Raw genomic sequence first — 22842 nt, forward strand, 5'->3', positions numbered from 1 at the left:
GACGAGTGCGAGGATTTTAAGAACTTCCTCAGGGGCGGAAAAGTCAAATCCATTTCTTTAGACTTTACGAACGACAAACAAGTCCTGGGTTGGATAGGCCTCGTTGTAGGCCAATCCTTCGACCTCCATAGGAATGTGTTGGTGTCCTCCCATTAGCCTTCAATGTTGACCCTGGCAGCAGCCATGGTTGATCCTTCTTACATTAAACTGACGAAACCTCCGCCCAAGTTTCATTTTGCATGGCAGTGGAATGTACAAGATAGAGACCACATCAATTACGCTGCAATAGATGCCTACCTTTTTTTTAATACCTACAATGGTTGGATGAAGAGCGAGAGCCATGTGTGTGGTTCAAGCAAAGAAGTATCGGCCAAGAGGAAGAGGGACAAGGACGAAGTCGAGCACGTGGATGAGGAGTTCGAGTAAGGTGGCAGTGTCGTTGCTCATGGTGGCTGTAATGCAGTGTCTACCAGATTAGTTGCTTAGTTTAATTTCAGGGTGCTTAGTTTTATTTGAGGGGTGTGTTGTGTCGAGCCCCTAGCAGAACTATGTTATGTTCCTTCTCATTACTTTAACTCTTCAGTACATACATACTAGTATTACTTATAGTTCATCTTGTAGTTGGTTGTACTACCACTCGTTTCTTTACATTATATACATACAATATATATGGCCAACATCATATAGCCAGCAGTTTAGTTGTCAAAGAATTTTAGGGTGCTTAGTTTTATTTGAGGGGTGTGTTGTGCTGGACACTATTATTGTGACTCAGATCTCTTTTGCCATGTTATAATGACATAAATACCTATGGACCAACATGCCAGCTCTCCCTCTATCTCACTACAATAAAGTGTGGGGCCTACTTGATCCCAACAACGTTCTTATTTTCCTGTAAAATTATTCTCTTGGTTACTCCTGACAAGCGGGGCCACACTTATCATCATGAGATAGAGAGAATCGACATGTGGGTCTAGGCTTATTTTTGTCATATAACATGGTCAACGGGTTTGACGTGAAAATAACAATGTCTAATGGCATTTTGAGCAAACATCTAACGAAACGATGGCATTTTTGATATATCTAATTGCATTTTGAGCAAGTATCTCACGGATCGATGGCATTTTTGAGTAGTTGTAACTACTAATGGCAAAATTGAGTAGTGAGACACAACTAGTGGCATGAATAATAAAAACCAAGAATGAAATAGGTATGCTAATTTCTTTAATAGAATTTAGCACCCCATCTAAGCATGTACTAGCTTTTTTAATAGTACTAAATGCATAATTTGGCGACGAGCGCTCTCTATATGTACCACCTTTTTTCTTTAATTTGATCTTGTTAGTTTTGCTCCATGGCGCAATCCATCGATACTACTATTGTACAAAAGTATACATTTAAAAGACTAGAGGGCAGGGCAGTCACGCTTGGTCGGTTTCACGAGAGACGAGGGCCTTTGTGATTTGATGACTCATTACTACTGGAAGGCGGGGCCTTGTGATTTGACTGCTCATATAAATGTTGCCGATGACCTGAGGAGGAGCAAAGAACCATGCGGTATACTCAAGTTTTCCACTTGAGTACTAGTACTATGGAGGAGCATGAAACACGGCAGCCCAACGTGATATGGCGATAAAAAATGATCTAATTTGCTAGTCATCGATCCAACGGCGCCGCCCATCGTTAGCATTGTTCTATTCATGCCTCGCAGAGAACATGACACGTGCGGCAAAACACCCGAAGCAAAAGAATAAACACAGGAGCAAAAGAAGAAGGAAGATTAACCCCCCCCCCAAAAAAAAGAAGGAAGACACACCCACAAGTATGGGTCGCTGTTCTCTACTACATGAAAGGTTGCTGGCCGTGGAGTCGTAACTGCTTCTTCATCGCCTCCATGACCTCCATCTGCTTGCGCATCTCCTCCGCCATCTTCTTCATTCTGTCTGTGACTCGGGATTTCTCGACGCGAGCCTTCATCATCTCTTCCACGGCCGCATTACGTACCTTGACAGCAGCCGGGTGCTTGATGCGGAGCTTCGCCAACTCCTCCTTCTGTTCCATGACGAGGGTGTGCAGCATCTTCACCGAGGAACAACTCTTCTCATGCAGCTTCTTCCAGTCGGTGTTCTCCTCCTTCAGCAGGTCGAGCTCGTGGTGGAGCTTCACATTGTCCTACTAAAGTTGTAGGATTTTGCTGGTCGCCTTCTTATCCGAGGCAATGCTCTTCTTCAGCAGCATCACCAAGCCGGCGGTCAACTCCCCCTGCTCATGGAGCTCAGTGGGCATGTCGTCGAGGCTCTCCTTCAGGAGCTCTAACAAGCCATCAATGAACTCCTTCTGCTTATTGAGTTGATCGGGCATGTCGTCGAGGGATAATGACTCATGCGCCGCTAGCTCGGCATCTTCGCCTCCATAGCTAGGGCGCTCCTGGGAGCCCTCGCCTACCCATGAGAGATCTTTCGAGGTCTCTGCGAGGCGGCGAGCCCTCTCCCTTTTTTCTGAAGCCTTGGTTGCCGCTGCCTTGTTACAAGTTGTACTCGACCTAGAGCTCTACACACCGGCCATGGCAAGGATGGATGAACAACAAAGACTTATGAGTAGGAAGGTAGATGTCGGCGTTCTGGATACGGGGGTACCCAGACTTTCTTGCGTGCAGCCCGCGGCGTGGCTCGACCAACAGTCTGGTACGACCCAGTTTCGACACCGACAACCTAAGACCCTTGCGAGGGGCCAAGCCTCGCGAGGCGGACGACATGAAGACCTCCAAAGGGATCAGCCTCCTCAGACTGGCTCCTGAGGAGCGGAGATTCCTATGCAAGGCTGACCTCGCGAGGTTCGGATGACGTGAGCCATGACGACCAAGCCATGCGGGCGCCAGCGGGCGCAGAGTACCAGTTTCCTCTTTGGTGCAAATGAGGCAAGAAGCAGGCGCGGAGTCCCGAGGAAGGAGCTAAAGGTTTCCATTCCTGTGTAACAAGACCAAGACCGCCAGGACGGCAGGACGAAGGTCATCGCCGAGCCCACCACTGCGTCATAACCAGAGGCTTTTGTAGGCGAAGACCACTTTAGTCAGGATAAGCTATACTTGTTGTGTCCCTTCGAATTTGGCCATTGTGGGATCCCTTCACGCCTACATTCGGGAAGAGGACCAAGGCCACTATAAATAGGACCTAGCCACCACCAAGGGGAGGAGGTCGATCGGATCCATTCCACCCTCACCAGCTCACCAGCTCACTTGAGCCCAAGAACACGCCTCCTGAGGTTGTTCTCCACTGTACTATTTCTTCCTCAGCCCGTCAAGGAAAATCCACCATAAAGCAGGAGTAGGGTTTTACACCGCAAGGTGAACCGAACCTTGGTAAACTGCTGTGTCTCATTTCCTTCGAGCTCGATGCGTTAGGCTGTGAGATTAGCAAGTTGGCAGACTGGGAGAGTGAGATCTTCGCACACACCCCAAAGTTCGAACCTCTCAAGGGTTTGCGGAACCCGTAATCCGACATTTGGCGCGCCAAGTAGGGGTGCATCGAAGCTTCTTTTCTGTTGATCAATTCTCCATCGCTCCACCACGTCCATGGCTGACGCTCCGAGGGCTCACATTGAGAACTTGGTTGTTCAGCTCGCCCAGGCAGCAGCAACCGACCAGGAAGATCTCCACTCCGCGCTGCTCGCGGCCCACGCGCCACCTGGCGTCGTTGGTCACAGGCGGCATGGGCCGCGTTTGTCCTCCCTCGTGCCACGCCGTGCCACTGCGTGATCTTCGAGCTACGCCACGGCAACGATGTCGCACACTCACCGGGAGCAGGCGAACATGCAAGATGCACTCATCGTGGCCCGGGAGCTTCTACGATGCAGGCTAGCGGAAGGTGGCCGCGATACCCAGCTGGAACGGGTTGCCGAGCTGCTGGACACCGCATGCCAGGGAGCGGCACCGTTCTACGCCCTACGTACATTACATGCTATGGCAGGGGCGCATGCTTGCCCCCGCCATAACCACGCGCCCCCTGGAGCTCCTGGGGGGCCTCTTGGCGTCACCCATCCTGCTCCGACCATGCTGCCTCAGGGCGAGGCAGACCCGAGCTGCCTCCCTTGGGGTCGCACCGGGGTGCCAGCCCGCACCCCTCGGAACCTGGAGCTAGGCCCGGAGGGCAGCGGCATGAGGCACATGGGCAGCTTCTCGGACGCGACCAGCCCGGACGCCTATGTACCGACCACAATGGATCTGCGGTACACATCAAGGGAGGGCCCCAACCAGCTCCCTGCACCAGGTTGGGTGCTAGAAGCGCATGGAGCTGAGCCTCTCCGCGAGCCACCCTAGAGCTTCACCGACACCTTCGACAACAACAGTCACTGGGTACAACCAATACCTCAGGAGCGCGATTACGCTAAGCATGAACCGCAGGTGAACCCAGCCACAACCGTCGCCAGGGCCCCCAGGGCGATGGCCCCGCCGCGCGCGGTAGGAGACCCCTGGGGGTAGCACGAGGGGAGCCCGGGAGTGGGGCCTCCCCCGCGCCGCATGTAGCATGGCGCATCATGGAGGTAGGTCCTCTGCCGGGGAAGGCACCGGCGAGCCCTTCCCCCCGGTGGAGTGTTGGGGAACATAGCAGAAATTCAAAATTTTCCTACGTGTCACCAAGACCTATCTATGGAGAGACCATCAACGAGTAGAAAGAGAGTGCATCTACATACCCTTGTAGATCGCTAAGTGGAAGCGTTCAAGTGAACGGGGTTGATGGAGTCGTACTCGTCGTGATTCAAATCACCGATGATCCTAGTGCCGAACGGACGACACCTCCGCGTTCAACACACGTACAGCCCGGTGACGTCTCCCACGCCTTGATCCAGCAAGGAGAGAGGGAGAGGTTGAGGAAGACTCCATCCAACAGCAGCACAACGGCGTGGTGGTGGTGGAGGAGCGTGGCAATCCAGCAGGGCTTCGCCAAGCACCATGGGAGAGGAGGAGTAGGGAGAGAGGTAGGGTTGTGCCAGAACTTCGTCTATAGCTCCCATGCGCCTCTCCACTATATATAGGGGTGGAGGGGCTGGTTTCTTGCCCTCCAAGTCCATTGGGGCGTTGGCCAAGGTGGGAGGAAAGAAATCTCATTATTTCCTTCCCCACCGATTGTTATCCCCCCTTTTAGGGATCTTGATCTTATCCCTTCGGGATATGATCTTATTCCTTCTAAGGGGGGATCTTGGTGCGCCTTGACCAGGGGTGTGGGGCCTTGCCCCCACTACCCACGTCCATGTGGGTCCCCCCATGCAGGTGGGCCCCACTCCGGAACCTTCTAGAACCTTCCCGGTACAATACCGAAAAATCCCGAACATTTTCCGGTGGCCAAAATAGGACTTCCCATATATAAATCTTTACCTCCGGACCATTCCGGAACTCCTCGTGACGTCCGGGATCTCATCCGGGACTCCGAACAACATTCGGTAACCACATACAAACTTCCTTTATAACCCTAGCGTCATCGAACCTTAAGTGTGTAGACCCAACGGGTTCGGGAGACATGTAGACATGACCGAGACGTTCTCCGGTCAATAACCAACAGCGGGATCTGGATACCCATGATGGCTCCCACATGTTCCACGATGATCTCATCGGATGAACCACGATGTCAAGCACTTAATCAATCATGTATTCAATTGCCTTTGTCTATCGGTATGTTACTTGCCCGAGATTCGATCGTCGGTATCCAATACCTTGTTCAATCTCGTTACCGGCAAGTCACTTTACTCGTTCCGTAACACATCATCCCGTGATCAACTCCTTGGTCACATTGCGCATATGATGATGTCCTACCGAGTGGGCCCAGAGATACCTCTCCGTTTACATGGAGTGACAAATCCCAGTCTCGATCCGCATAAAACAATAGATACTTTCGGAGATACCTGTAGTGCACCTTTATAGTCACCCAGTTACGTTGTGACGTTTGATACACCCAAAGCACTCCTACGGTATCCAGGAGTTACACGCTCTCATGGTCGAAGGAAGAGATACTTGACATTGGCAAAGCTCTAGCAAATGAACTACACGATCTTTTGTGCTAGTCTTAGGATTGGGTCTTGTCCATCACATCATTCTCCTAATGATGTGATCCCGTTATCAACGACATCCAATGTCCATAGCCAGGAAACCATGACTATCTATTGATCACAACGAGCTAGTCAACTAGAGGCTCACTAGGGACATATTGTGGTCTATGTATTCACACGTGTATTACGATTTCCGGATAATACAGTTATAGCATGAATAAAAGACAATTATCATGAACAAGGAAATATAATAATAATACTTTTATTATTGCCTCTAGGGCATATTTCCAACAGTCTCCCACTTGCACTAGAGTCAATAATCTAGTTCACATCGCCATGTGATTAACACTCACAGGTCACATCGCCATGTGACTAATACCCAAGAGTTTACTAGTGTCAGTAGTCTAGTTCACATCACTATGTGATTAACACTCAATGAGTTTTATGTTTGATCATGTTGCTTGTGAGAGAGGTTTTAGTCAACGGGTCTGAACCTTTCAGATCCGTGTGTGCTTTACAAATCTCTATGTCATCTCCTAGATGCAGCTACCACGCTCTATTTGGAGCTATTCCAAACAACTGTTCTACTTGGAGCTATTCTAAATTATTGCTCCATTATATGTATCTGGTCTCTCTACTCAGAGCTATCCGGATAGGTGTCAAGCTTGCATCGTCGTAACCTTTACGACGAACTCTTTTACCACCTCCATAATCGAGAAAATTCCTTAGTCCACTAGTTACTAAGGATAACTTTGACCGCTGTCCTGTGAGCCATTCTTGGATCACTCTTGTACCCCTTGACTGACTCATGGCAAGGCACACTTCAGGTGCGGTACACAGCATAGCATACTGAAGAGCCTACGTCTTAAGCATAGGGGACGACCTTCGTCCTTTCTCTCTATTCTGCCGTGGTCAAGCTTTAAGTCTTAACTTCGTACCTTACAACTCAGGCAAGAACTCCTTCTTTGACTGGTCCATCTTGAACACCTTCAAGATCATGTCAAGGTATGTGCTCATTTGAAAGTATTATTAAGCATTTTGATCTATCCTTATAGATCTTGATGCTCAATGTTCAAGTAGCTTAATCCAGGCTTTCCATTGAAAAACACTTTCAAAATAACCCTATATGCTTTCCAGAAATTCTACGTCATTTCTGATCAACAATATGTCAACAACATATACTCATCAGAAATTCTATAGTGCTCCCACTCACTTCTTTGGAAATACAAGTTTCTCATAAACTTTGTACAAACCCAAAATTTTTGATCATCATCAAAGCATACATTCCAACTCTGAGATGCTCACTCCAGTCCTTAGAAGGATTGCTGGAGCTTTGCATACTTATTAGCATCTTTCGGGATTGACAAAACCTTCCGGTTGTATCACATACAACCTTTCCTCATTAAAATCGTCGAGGAAACAATGTTTTGACATCCTATCTGCAAGATTTCATAAATAATGCAGTAATCGCTAATATAATTCCAACAGACTCTTAGCATCGCTACGAGTGAGAAAATCTCATCGTAGTCAACTCCTTGAACTTGTCGGAAAACATCTTAACGACAAGTCGAGCTTTCTTAATGGTGACATTTACCATCATTGTCCGTCTTCCTTTTGAAATCCATCTGTACTCATTAGCCTTACGACCATCGAGCCGTTCTGCCAAAGTCTACACTTTGTTTTCATACATGGATCCTCTCTCGGATTTTATGGCCTCAAGCCATTTATCAGAATCCGGGCCCACCATCGCTTCTCCATAGCTCGTAGGTTCATTGTTGTCTAGCAACATGACCTTCAAGACAGGATTACGTACCACTCTGAAGTAGTACGCATCCTTGTCATCCTACGAGGTTTGGGAGTGACTTGATCCGAAGTTTCATGATCAATATCATAAGCTTCCACTTCAATTGGTGTAGGTGCCACAGGAACAACTCCCTGTGCCCTGTCACACACTAGTTGAAGAGACGGTTCAATAACCTCATCAAGTCTCCACCATCCTCCCACTCAATTCTTTCGAGAGAAACTTTTCCTCGAGAAAGGACCCGATTCTAGAAACAATCCATATTGCTTTCGGATCTGAATTAGGAGGTATACCCAACTGTTTTGGGTTTCCTATGAAGATGCATTTTATCCGCTTTGGGTTCGAGCTTATCAACCTGAAACTTTTTCATATAAGCGTCGCAGCCCCAAACTTTTAAGAAACGACAAGTTAGGTTTCTCTAAACCATAATTCATACGGTGTCATCTCATCGGAATTACGTGGTGCCCTATTTAAAGTGAATGTGGTTGTCTCTAATGCCTAACCCATGAACGATAGTGGTAATTTGATAAGAGACATCATGGTACGCACCATATCCAATAGGGTGCAACTATGATGTTCGGACACACCATCACATTATGGTGTTCCAGGCGGTATTAATTGCGAAACAATTTCCACAATGTCTTAATTGTGTGCCAAAACTCGTAACTCAGATATTCATCTCTATGATCATATCATAGACATTTTATCCTCTTGTCACAATGATCTGCTACTTCACTCTGAAATTACTTGAACCATTCAATAATTCAGACTTGTGTTTCATCAAGTAAATATACTCAACATTTACTCGAATCATCTGTGAAGTAAGAACATAATGATATTCACTGCATGCCTCAGCACTCATTCGACTGCACACATCAAAATGTGTTACTTCCAACAAGTTGCTATCTTGTTCCATCTTACTGAAAATGAGGCTTTTCAGTCATCTTGCCCATGTGGTATGATTTGCATATCTCAAGTGATTCAAAATCAAGTGAGTCCGAACGATCCATTTGCATGGAGTTTCTTCATGCATATACACCAATAGACATGGTTCGCATGTCTCAAACTTTTCAAAAACGAGTGAGTCCAAAGATCCATCAACATGGAGCTTCTTCATGCGTTTTATACCATTATGACTTACATGGCAGTGCCACAAGTAAGTGGTACTATCATTACTATCTTATATCTTTTGGCATGAAAATGTGTATCACTACGACCGAGATTCAATAAACCATTCCTTTAGGTGCAAGACCATTGAAGGTATTATTCAAAAATAGAGTAACCATTATTCTCCTTAAATGAATAACCGTATTGCGATAGACATAATCCAATCATGTCTATGCTCAACGCAAACACCAATCTCGGTGGTAGAGGGAGCGTGCGATGCTTGATCATATCAACCTTGGAAACACTTCCAACATATATCGTCAGCTCACCTTTAGCTAGTCTCCGTTTATTCCGTAGCTTTTATTTCGAGTTACTAACACTTAGCAACCGAACCAGTATCCAATACCCTGGTGCTACTAGGAGTACTAGTAAAGTACACATTAACATAATGTATATCCAATATACTTCTATCGACCTTGCCAGCCTTCTCATCTACCAAGTATCTAGGGTAATGCTGCTCCAGTGGTTGTTCCCCTTATTACAGAAGCACTTAGTATCGGGTTTGGGTTCAACCTTGGGTTTCTTCACTAGAGCAGCAACTGAATTGCCGTTTCATGAAGTATCCCTTTGTTCCCTTGCCCTTCTTGAAACTAGTGGTTTCACCAACCATCAACAATTGATGCTCCTTCTTGATTTCTACTTTCGCGGTGTCAAACATCATGAATATTTCAAGGATCATCATATCTATCCCTGATATGTTATAGTTAATCACGAAGCTCTAGCAGCTTGGTGGCAATGACTTTGGGGAAACATCACTATCTCATCTGGAGGATCAACTCCCACTCGATTCAAGTGATTGTTGTGCTCAGACAATCTGAGCACAAGCTCAACGATTGAGCTTTTCTCCCTTAGTTTGCAGGCTAAGAAAATCGTCGGAGGTCTTATACCTCTTGACGTGGGCACGAGCCTGAAATCCCAATTTCAGCCCTCGAAACATCTCATATGTTCCGCGACGTTTCGAAAACGTCTTTGGTGCCTCTACTTAAACCATTTAATTGAACTATCACGTAGTTATCAAAACGTGTATGTCCGATGTTCGCAACATCGACAAACGATGTTGGGGTTCAGCACACTGAGCGGTGCATTAAGGACATAAGCTTTCTACTGATCGCATAATCGCTACTATCAACTTTCAACTATATTTTCTCTAGGAACATATCTAAACAGTGGAACTAAAGCGCGAGCTTACGACATAATTTGCAAAAGGTCTTTTGACTATGTTCAGGATAATTAAGTTCATCTTATGAACTCCCACTTAGATAGACATCCCTCTGGTCATCTAAGTGATCACATGATCCGAGTCAACTAGGCCGTGTCCGATCATCACGTGAGACGGACTAGTCATCATCGGTGAACATCTTCATGTTGATCGTATCTACTATACGACTCATGCTCGACCTTTCGGTCTTCGTGTTCCGAGGCCATGTCTGCACATGCTAGGCTCGTCAAGTTAACCCTAAGTGTTTTCGCTGTGTAAAATTGTCTTACACCCGTTGTATGTGAACGTAAGAATCCATCACACCCGATCATCACGTGGTGCTTAGAAGCGACGAACTGTAGCAACGGTGCACAGTTAGGGGAGAACACTTCTTGAAATTTTGTAAGGGATCATCTTATTTACTACCATCGTCCTAAGTAAACAAGATGCATAAACATAATAAACATCACATGCAATTATATAGTGGTGACATGATATGGCCAATATCATATAGCTCCATTGATCTCCATCTTCGGGGCTCCATGATCATCTTGTCACCGGCTTGACATCATGATCTCCATCACCATGATCTCCATCATCGTGTCTTCATGAAGTTGTCACGCCAACGACTACTTCTACTTCTATGGCTAACGCGTTTAGCAATAAAGTAAAGTAGTTTACATGGCGTTCTTCAATGACATGCAGGTCATACAATAAATAAAGACAACTCCTATGGCTCCTGCCGGTTGTCATACTCATCGACATGCAAGTCGTGAATCCTATTACAAGAACATGATCAATCTCATACATCACATATCATTCATCACATTCTTCTTGGCCATATCACATCACATAGCATACCCTGCAAAAACAAGTTAGACGTCCTCTAATTGTTGTTGCATGTTTTACGTGGCTGCTATGGGTTTCTAGCAAGAACGTTTCTTACCTATGCAAGACCACAACGTGATATGCCAATTGCTATTTACCCTTCATAAGGACCCTTTTCATCGAATCCGTTCCGACTAAAGTGGGAGAGACTGGCACCCGCTAGCCACCTTATGCACCAAGTGCATGTCAATCGGTGGAACCTGTCTCACGTAAGAGTACGTGTAAGGTCGGTCCGGGCCGCTTCATCCCACAATACCGTCGAAACAAGATTGGACTAGTAACGGTAAGCATATTGAACAACATCAACGCCCACAACTACTTTGTGTTCTACTCGTGCAAAGAATCTACGCAATAGACCTAGCTCATGATGCCACTGTTGGGGGACGTAGCAGAAATTCAAAATTTTCCTATGTGTCACCAAGACCTATCTATGGAGAGACCATCAACGAGTAGAAAGAGAGTGCATCTACATACCCTTGTAGATCGCTAAGCGGAAGCGTTCAAGTGAACGGGGTTGATGGAGTCGTACTCGTCGTGATTCAAATCACCGATGATCCTAGTGCCGAACGGACGGCACCTCCGCGTTCAACACACGTACAGCTCGGTGACGTCTCCCACGCCTTGATCCAGCAAGGAGAGAGGGAGAGGTTGAGGAAGACTCCATCCAACAGCAGCACAACGGCGTGGTGGTGGTGGAGGAGCGTGGCAATCCAGCAGGGCTTCGCCAAGCACCATGGGAGAGGAGGAGTAGGGAGAGAGGTAGGGTTGTGCCAGAACTTCGTCTATAGCTCCCATGCGCCTCTCCACTATATATAGGGGTGGAGGGGCTGGTTTCTTGCCCTCCAAGTCCATTGGGGCGTTGGCCAAGGTGGGAGGAAAGAAATCTCATTATTTCCTTCCCCACCGATTGTTATCCCCCCTTTTTAGGGATCTTGATCTTATCCCTTCGGGATATGATCTTATTCCTTCTAAGGGGGGATCTTGGTGCGCCTTGAACAGGGGTGTGGGGCCTTGCCCCCACTACCCACGTCCATGTGGGTCCCCCCATCCAGGTAGGCCCCACTCCGGAACCTTCTAGAACCTTCCCGGTACAATACCGAAAAATCCCGAACATTTTCCGGTGGCCAAAATAGGACTTCCCATATATAAATCTTTACCTCCGGACCATTCCGGAACTCCTTGTGACGTCCGGGATCTCATCCGGGACTCCGAACAACATTCGATAACCACATACAAACTTCCTTTATAACCCTAGCGTCATCGAACCTTAAGTGTGTAGACCCTACGGGTTCGGGAGACATGTAGACATGACCGAGACGTTCTCCGGTCAATAACCAACAGCGGGATCTGGATACCCATGATGGCTCCCACATGTTCCACGATGATCTCATCGGATGAACCACGATGTCAAGGACTTAATCAATCCCGTATTCAATTCCCTTTGTCTATCGGTATGTTACTTGCCCGAGATTCGATCGTCGGTATCCAATACCTTGTTCAATCTCGTTACCGGCAAGTCACTTTACTCGTTCCGTAACACATCATCCCGTGATCAACTCCTTGGTCACATTGCGCATATGATGATGTCCTATCGAGTGGGCCCAGAGATACCTCTCCGTTTACACGGAGTGACAAATCCCAGTCTCGATCCGCATAAAACAATAGATACTTTCGGAGATACCTGTAGTGCACCTTTATAGTCACCCAGTTACGTTGTGACGTTTGATACACCCAAAGCACTCCTACGGTATCCAGGAGTTACACGCTCTCATGGTCGAAGGAAGAGATACTTGACATTGGCAAAGCTCTAGCAAATGAACTACACGATCTTTTGTGCTAGTCTTAGGATTGGGTCTTGTCCATCACATCATTCTCCTAATGATGTGATCCCGTTATCAACGACATCCAATGTCCATAGCCAGGAAACCATGACTATCTGTTGATCACAACGAGCTAGTCAACTAGAGGCTCACTAGGGACATATTGTGGTCTATGTATTCACACGTGTATTACGATTTCCGGATAATATAGTTATAGCATGAATAAAAGACAATTATCATGAACAAGGAAATATAATAATAATACTTTTATTATTGCCTCTAGGGCATATTTCCAACATGGAGGGCCTACGGTCGCCGAGGGTGCACCCAGTGTCCTCCTTGCCCCTTGGTCTCGTCCTAGTTTTCGGACGCCCCAATGGTGGTCGGGGGTGGCGCAGGGCGGGCCCTCATTGGGCGACATGAAGCAAGGACCCGTGCCTGTGAAGGTCTCCGCTCATGACACTCTCATGTAATAATGAGTGGGGCTGTACATGCCCCAGAGTCTCCTGAGCGCCGCCCTGGGGCCTCACGGGGGTTCCCATCGACGTCCAAGTGGAAGCACTTAGCTCCACACTGGTGAGCAGACCAGAAGACTAGCTAGGCACCGGACACTGCTATTTGCTTTCACCCCTTTTTCTGTAACCCAATTTGCTGTCTCTTGGAAAGAATTTGGAGTTTCGTGTTCTTATCAAAATAAAAATCGGGGGAACTTTTCTTGACTCGTGTCGTTTTCTCGCTTCCTGGCTTAGTGCTTAAAAGCAAGGCTCGCGCTTGCTGCCCCCCTGCGAACGCCACACAAGCGGGGGTTGGGTGTGGTACGTGTGCTTCAAGTGTGTTTGGGCCAGCCCCAAAGATGCCAAGGCCCCTCCCGGGGGTTAGGAATATGGCTGCTATGCACATACCTTACCGTGACCCAGCAACTGGCTCCTCGCAAGACACCCCAGGGCAGGTCAGCAGGCTCCTTCGGAGGCCTAAAACCTCGCGAGCCTGCAGTAGGCTCACCTTGGGGAAGGACGCTACTACGACATCAGGACCCACTCGAGACCTGCAGAACCAAAGATAAGTCGCAATAATTACCCCACTCCGGAACCCACAAGCTCACTGGGGCGCACTCCGGGTCCTGCTTCAAAACATTACATCATTCCATACATCACAAGGGGCCCCTTTTAAAAATGCTCTCACGCCCCCACAAGGCTATGTCTGGAGTTTCTTTTCATACAGGTCAAGGTAAAGAAGAAACGCATGCCTAGTTGGATGCGTCGTCTCCATCATCTCCATCCATGCTATCATCCCCCTCATCCTTGCCACCTGCGCCATCTTCTTCAATTGCAAACACAGCTGCATCATCCTTGAGAGCAAACTCTGCTACCAAGGCATCCACATTATCATCCACCCAACCGGCCAGGTTGTCTTGGATGACCACAGGCACGTGAGCTATCATGGTGTCGAAGTCGAAATGAGGATCACAGTTGAGGAGGTGGCTAAAGACGCGCGAGAATGTGCGACCAAGAAGCAACCGGCTCCTCTCTTTAACAAGCTCGAGAGCCCTCACGGCTCGATCCTCCAGGCGAGTCACGACGTTGGTGAAGAAGTGGAGGTGGCTGGCGTAGTCCTCCTCGTGCGGGTGAGGGGCGCTCTCATCACAATTGGTGCCTAAGGCTCGGTTGGCTCTGACTCTGAGGTCCTGGAGCATCAAGGCGTGCTCGCCATGCATTGTCCGGTGGCGGTTCGCTTCATCTGCGGTCTTCTTCGAAAGAGACGTGACGCCCTCGATGTGCTGCTGAAGAGAAGATAGGTCGGTGCGAACAGAGACCAAGGCGGACTCGGAGGAGGTCAGAGCTTCCTTGGAGAATCTCTCATGGTGCTCCGCAGATTCTAGCTTCGGCTTGAAGGCGGTGGTCCTGCCCTCATGCTCGGCCTCCAGAAGCTCTAGCTTTAAGCGATATTCGTCCGCAAGAGCCACGCGAACCCCCGCCACCTTCTGATTGACCTCCTGCTGAACCCTGGCCTCCCGGGCGGCAACGACACCCTCAGTAGCGGCCGCCTGATGCTCCCTCACCTCCAGTCGTTCAAGATCCAGGCTACGCTCCACAATGTCCAGCGCCAGCTCCTCCTCGTGTTTCTGGATTTCCGCCTCGACAGAAGGCACCTTGCCTGGTGACGCAGCCAGGGCGGCCCTGCGCGCTTCAACCTGCCGCTCAAGGGCAGTGTTTGAGGCCTGGAGTTCCGTCTTGTGCTCCCGGCTTCCTCGCGATGACGGTCGGCGGCCCTGGCTTCCTCCTGAGCCCGAGCGCAAGCTGCGCGGGAATATGCAAGGGATGCCTCGGCGCTGGCGCTTGCTTGCTAATGTTGGAGGCGCCCAAGGTTGATAGCAACCTTCTGTTGGTGCCATTCGTGCACGAGGCGGAGATTCTCCATCTCCAAGCGGGCGTCAACATCGGCAAGCTCTCCTCCAAGTCGAAGCGGCACGCACATTGCCTGGCCAAGAAGCTCATGGCGGACAGCGCTACACCCACACGCGAACTCCAGCGCGCGACCAGGCCCTCCCTCCATGCCGGGGGTTGATGGAGGGGCATGGAGTGTCTCACCCGCCTCCTGGTGGGGGCTTGGAGGCACGGTCCTGCCGCTTGAAGACGAGGCCGACACCGAGGGTGCCAAACCATCGGGGGTGGCTAATGGAGGGGCCCTTGGCACGCCTCCCGCACCCCAGGCCAGGCCGCGAATCAAGAATGCTGGAAGCTCCAGGCTACGGCCCTCAGCAGCGTGTCAGCCGCTTGGATTGTCCTCGTGCCTCGCACAGGAGTCGGGCACGGGGGGCTCGAAGTCAGGAGATGGCCTGGGGCCCCCGGAAGACACCTCTCCTGAGGTCTCGTTGCCGCAGCCAAAGGAATCTTGCAGAGCCTTAGTATGGGAAAGATGCGACACAAGAAATCACTAGAATAAGGTACTTACTCGTCCACGACTATGTACTTCCTCTACTTCAGCGGCCGATAGGCATCACCATTGCAGCTCGGAGACCCTTTCCTCTTGCGGAGTGCTTCAAGATTCAGGCGAAGCCAGCCGGGCCTCAAGGAGCGATCCTCAGTAGCTGGAGCGCTCGGCAGGGCTCCTTGGGCGGCAGCCTCAGGGGCGCCAGGAGGCACCTGCCCCGCAGCCACTGCCACGGGACTGTTCCCCCGAGCCTCGGTGGTGGTGGCCTCAAGGGTATCGGGTTGCATCAGGCCCCCGGTGGCCCCTTCCAGGGCTCTCACCAGGACCTTAGGAGCATCGGCCTCTTCGTCCCCCGGCGGCGCCTGACCCCCCGAGGTCGCCCCGGTGGCACCCGGTGGCGTGCGCCCCCCCCCCCCCCCCCCCCCCCCCGCTTCCACATCTGGGGCACGCGCCACGGGGTCGAGAAGCAAGGGTGCCACGAGGATAGGATTCTTGCGAGGCCCTTCAAGGCCTGCCGAGCACAGCCCCCACTGATCGAAGAGGGGCATCTGCTTCACGAAGTCCACCTTGTTTGAGCACTAGTACAAGAGGCAGCCCTCCCCTGGAAGCGCGGAGGGCTCTGAGTCGCCCGTCAGTAGCTCTAGGACCTTGCATAGCGTCTTGGAAGTAAGCACAGGCACTTGGAGCCTCATAGGGTCCTTGGCGCCGGTGAAGGCCTACATTGGGCGGGAATGGCGCTGGACTGGGGTGATGCGCCAGTGGATGAATTCTTGCACCACCATTGGAGCCGTCACCCCAAGATTCTTTAGCCTGGTCAACCGAGTCCAGACGCGGGCAAGCCTATGGTTGACAAGCTTCACATGCCCCTAGTCAGAGCTGGGCACCGCTGGCACTCAAGGGGTTAAAAGCAAGGGGCTGTGAGTGCCGGCATCTACAAACAGCCACTTCTTCCGGAACCCCTCCGCATCTGGCGATAGCTCGAAGTTGATCCCCGAGCCAGCCGTCACCACAACTGCCTGGAAGGCCACGCACCCCGAGCGATGGCGGGCATTGACCAGACGATTTGAGAAGAAATGGCGAAACAAGCCTATGGAAGGAGAGATGCCGACCATGGCTTCACAAAGGAAAGCGCTGATGGCAAGGAGGATGATAGAGCGGGGATCCAAATGCAGCATATGGATCTAGTAGTGCAAGATTATGGCATTGAATAAAGGGGAGAAAGGGGGAATCGGGCCCGCTAAGAGGCCGTGAAGATGGATAGGAATCTTGCTGGCGCTCATGTCACCCACGGACCAAGATGCAAGCCGGGCAATTGTTGCCTTCCACTCATTGGAATGGGCGGCAAGAGCTTGGTGGACCTTGGCCAGCCCCTCTTGGTTGATCACCGTCGATCGCTCGAGAGCAGGTTCCAAGACCGGCGGGGGTTCAGCCGGAGCATGGGACTTCCCTTCTTCTTCCTCTCCCGCGGGGCCATGGTGGAAGCAAGAAGGGGGAAAACACTGACACCGGATCCGCGAGAAGGATTGCAAGTTGGGGGAGAGAAGGAGACAAGGCCAAGCATGACAATCAAAGGGGGCGGACTGCACTAGCAACGGGCGGCCGCCAGGCCTGGAAGATTTCAAGGCGGCGTGGGGAAGTGGAGATGCCCACGTCCCATCAATCGCCACGCGTCGACCAAGGCCGTAGGAGGTTAGGGCCCACGGTGCTCCGCACTTGCCCTTTCGCTTCACCTAGAAGGCAAGTCCAAGCGCGCCTTGGGCCCGGGGGCTACTGTCAGTGTTCTGGATACGGGGTTACCCAGACTTGCCTGCGTGCGGCCTGCGTCGTGGCTCCACCAATGGCCTGGTATGGCCCAGTTTTGACATTGACAACCTAAGACCCTAGTGAGGGGCCAAGCCTCACGAGGCGAACGGCGTCAAGACCTCCAAAGGGATCGGCCTCCTTAGGCTGGCTCCTGAAGAGCGGAGATTTCTATGCAAGGCTCACCTCGCGAGGTTTGGATAACATGAGCCATGGCAACCAAGGACAGTCGGGCTCCAGGCGGGCACAGAGTGCCAGTTTCCTCTTTGGTGCAAATGAGGCAAGCAGCAGGCGCGGAGTCCCGAGGAAGCAGTCAAAGGTTTCCATTCCCGTGCAACAATACCAAGACCGCCAGGATGATAGGACGGAGGTCATCGCCGAGCCCACCGCAGCGTCACAACCAAAGGCTTTTGTAGGCGAAGACCACTTTAGTCAAGATAAGATGTACTTGTTGTCTCCCTTCAAATTTGGCCGTTGTGGGATCCCTTCCCGCCTACATTTGGGAAGAGGACTAAGGCCACTATAAATAGGACCTAGCCACCACCAAGCGGAGGAGGTCGATCGGATCCATTCCACCCTCACCAACTCACCAGCTCACCTGAGCCCAAGAACACGCCTCCTGAGGTTGTTCTCCACTGTACTATTTCTTCCTCAGCCGCGCGAGGCAAATCCACCACAAAGCAGGAGTAGGGTTTTACACCGCATGGTGGCCTGAACCTAGGTAAACTGCAGTGTGCCGTTTCCTTTGAGCTCGACGCGTTAGGCTATGAGATTAGCGAGTCAGCAGACTGGGGAGAGTGAGATCTTCACACGCACTAGAGTTCGAACCTCTCAAGGGTTTGTGGAACCCATAATCCGACTGTAGAGTAATTTTCGGCTAGGTAGTTCCCCTTTTTATGACCTAGTAGTAGCACTAGTACTAAAACCTGCATAGTGAGAACACATTCAGGTTTGATACGTACTAGGTGTGAGCAGGTTTGCACTTAATTATAGCATGGTATTACTACTTTGGAATGTGATGGGAACAAGCTAAAGCTTAATTGATGGTTTTGGTTTCGAGGCCCGAAACGGCTCCCGATGAGTTTAGTGGAACATAAATTTCAAGTACTACTGCTCAAATGCGGTCGCACAAGTCAGTTATGTAACTAGTCGTACATGTAAGACCAAACCAATGCGTGTCCCTTCGGTGAGACATGGGTCCGACCGACCGTCTGTTGGTGCGACCGACCATAAGTATTACACGATGGAGACTTCTGGTTGTGGCTTCGGCTGATTGTCACGACCAAGCATTCAAAAACTAGTATAAATCAATTACCATCTTTTTCCAAACGACCGAGTATTTTCACAGGAATACAATACATATAGATGGAGTGATTGTTAAGGTTGCAAACCAACATGGCAGTGCAAGTTCACTGCAGCAGCAACCGAGTAGGTCACTGCATCGCTGGCGGAGAAGGAGGGTACCTCACCTCCCCTATGATGCATGCCCAGCGATGCCGCCACAGCTGGTCCCGGGATTTGGCTTATCCTACGAGCCAATTGAACAGTTGCACCGGCTGCTCGTGCCATTCCATAGACATGCACGTTCTTTCCTTTGTAGTCGCCTCCGTGAATATGATCTCTGCCATTAACCCCAGCTCGAAATCAACGTGACACTGCCAGATGCTGACATCCCTCAGATCTCTCCCTGAGATTGACTTGTGCCTCTGCGTTGTGCTTCGCCAGGCGCAGCTCCTTCAAACTTATCTCCAATTGATACGACGCTTCCTCGATCTGATTTTCCCTTGCTGCCCCCACCTGAAATGCAGCCCTTGCACGTCCTCCGGCGCCACGGATCTGTGATTCTGGAGCAATGGATCACCTCTGAAACACATGTGGGTTTCGCTGAAAAGCGGCAGTGCTGCGGGCCGCAGCAAGAGGGCAACCTGCGGGATCCTTGGATCTAAGGGATTACCCATGGCGGGATCCTCCATGACGGGATCCAGTGGGCGAGGTAGGGAGGCAAGCGTAGGCACTAGGAGAGCCCTACGAGGCTAAGATAAAGATAGTACTACTCCACTCCGTCCATATTAAATACAAAGGCCATCAATAGTAATCCAGGCAAAAATTGATAATGCTACCTGCATCCTGGTTTATTGGCCCCCTTTTTATTTTGTGCCAATTTTTGACCAAAAGTTTAGGTAACAAAATTCAAGCACTATAGCCAAAGTTTCTGTTTTTGCACGGCACAAACCAAACAAGCAATCTAATCATCCTAAAGGCAAATCTTGGCACATTATTTTTATACTACAAAGGATTTGTACAAGGGATAATTATTTTTGTTGATAAGTTTCTGTAATCAAGGTTCACAAAGTTTCCATGGGCATGAACAAAGTTCAAGGCTAGCTCCCACTTTATATTTTTTTGTTTTTATTTTTTTTAAAGCACACAACAGAAAAAATGACTCTCTAAAACTTTTGGGTTGTCTCCCTGGCAGCGCTTTCTTTAAAGCCATCCAGCTAGGCATATAGTGCTCAAGTAATGGATCCACCCAGATCCCAAGGTATATCAAAGCTAATTTTAATTAACAATGATTTGTGATTTAATAGTGAGCACAAAGTAACATATATCATGCAAAAACGAAGTCTAACTGTCTTCCTATGCATTGACATGCCATAAAAGAACAATTCAGGCACACGAAGTAAAGGCCAATGCATAGTATAAACAATTTCTTGCAATTTTATCGTATTGGAAACATAGAGAGGCGGAGATGTAGTTCCTATCTCATAATAATTGCAAGTAGGAGCAGCAAGCACATGCATATTATATTTATCAAAATCATCATGTGCAATAGTAGAACGCAACCCATCAATATAGTCCTTAATAAGCGCAAACTTCTCCGATATAGTGTAGTTCGGAGAATTTAGAAAGATAATAGGACTATCATGTGTGGGTGCAATAGCAACAATTTCATTCTTAACATAAGGAACTACAACAAGTTCATCTCCATAAGCATAATTAATATTGGCATCATGGCCACAAGCATAGCAAGCATCAAGATCATCAAAAATGGATATTTCAAACGAATCCAAGGGATCATAGCAATCATCCTTCGGTAAGCACGAAGGAAAATAAAAAAATGTATGAGTGGAAGAGTTACTCTCATTAGAAGCGCATGGGTAGCTAATCCGCTCTTCCTCCTTTTGTTCTTCGCTCTCCTCGTCATCTTTTTCATCTAATGAGCTCACAGTGTCATCTATTTCTTCTTCCATAGATTCCTGCAAAATATTAGTCTCTTCTTGGACATCGGAGAATTTCTTAATGAATGCATCAATATCAGAATTATATTCATAATTCTCATAGAAATATTTAAGTTGAGCATCATCATAATTTTCACACTTTTGAAACAAAGATTCAATTTCATAAGCACTGTCGGTGTCAAAACCGGCGGATCTCGGGTAGGGGGTCCCGAACTGTGCGTCTAGGCGGATGGTAACATGAGACAAGGGACACGATGTTTTTACCCAGGTTCGGGCCCTCTCGATGGAGGTAAAACCCTACTCCTGCTTGATTAATATTGATGATATGGGTAGTACAAGAGTTGATCTACCACGAGATCAGAGAGGCTAAACCCTAGAAGCTAGCCTATGGTATGATTGTTTTTCGTCCTACGGACTAAAACTCTACGGTTTATATAGACACCGGAGAGGGCTAGGGTTACACAGAGTCGGTTACAATGGGAGGAGATCTTCATATCATATCGCCAAGCTTGCCTTCCACACCAAGGAAAGTCCCATCCGGACACGGGACGAAGTCTTCAATCTTGTATCTTCATAGTCCGGGAGTCCGGCCAAAGGTCATAGTCCGACCTTCCGCACACCCCCTAATCCAGGACTCCCTCAGTATCCCCTGAACCAGGCTTCAATGACGACGAGTCCGTCGCGCAAATTGTCTTCGGCATTGCAAGGAGGGTTCCTCCTCCGAATACTTCATAGAAGATGTTGAACACAAGGATAGTGTCCGGCTCTGCAAAACAAGTTCCACATACCACCGTAGAGAGAATAATATCTGCACCAATCTAGTCTGTTGACGTATTCCGCAGCGTGACATCATGCCACGGCGAAGCCTTTATTCGAATTGTTTTACTGTTCCACCTCAGCGCGTTTAGCGAGGCGGTTTCCTTGGCACGTCTTGTCAAAGTAGAGGTCATGTCCCCTTATTCCGGGATTCTCATCAATACGGGCGTGGTAACCCAACCGCGCCATTAATCGGGGCGCTTGGGAGATAACCGAGTTTTATTAGGCTGGTGGGGGCTTGTAGTTTTGGCCGCCCATATAAGGGATAAGGATCTACCCTTTCCATTTACGCCTTCTTCCTCCTTTGCTTATCCATCCCTGCGCACTCGAGCTCCAGCGCCCAAGTCCGCACTTCCCACCTCAACCTTCTCCAATCATGTCCGGAGCGGGAGGTAGATGGATGGCCTCCTCCGTGACGGAGGGACAAATCAAAAAGTTGAGGAAGGCCAGATACTTGTCTGACGACATCGCGCACCGGCTTCCAGATGAGGGGCACTCATCCCCACCCCTAGGCCCCATGAGTGGGTTGTATTTCTCCCCCATTTCCTCCACGGACTGGGCTTTCCTCTTCACCCGTTCGTCCGGGGGCTTATGTTCTACTACGGCCTGGATTTCCACGATCTGGCCCCGAACTTCATTCTCAACATCTCGGCGTTCATCGTCGTGTGCGAGGCCTTCCTCTGCATCCAGCCCCACTTCGGCTTATGGCTGAAGACTTTTAATGTCAAGCCGAAGGTAGTGGGCAGCCGCCAAGCGGAGTGCGGAGGTGCCATGGTGGACCGGATGGCCAACGTCCTATGGCTCGAGGGCTTCTTCGTGGAGACAATAAAGGGGTGGCAATCGGGGTGGTTCTATATCATTGAGCCACGCGACCCCAAATGGGCGGCGGCCCCTGGATTCCGACCTGGCTTCCCCATGCGGCTCACCTCCTGGAAAGAGACGGGCCTATCGTGGGGAGATTCGGAAGAGCTGACCGGACTTCAAACCTGCGTCCAAAAGCTGGTGAACAAGAATCTCAAGATTGTCAATGTAGTCCAGGTTATGCTCATCCGCCGGATCCTCCCATGCCAACAACGGGCCTTCAAATTATGGGAGTTTTATCCGGCACAGCACCAAACCTTAAGCAAGGTCTTCGACACTACGTAC

Source organism: Triticum aestivum, chromosome 1B, assembly GCF_018294505.1.
Source record: "Triticum aestivum cultivar Chinese Spring chromosome 1B, IWGSC CS RefSeq v2.1, whole genome shotgun sequence".
NCBI lineage: Eukaryota > Viridiplantae > Streptophyta > Magnoliopsida > Poales > Poaceae > Triticum > Triticum aestivum.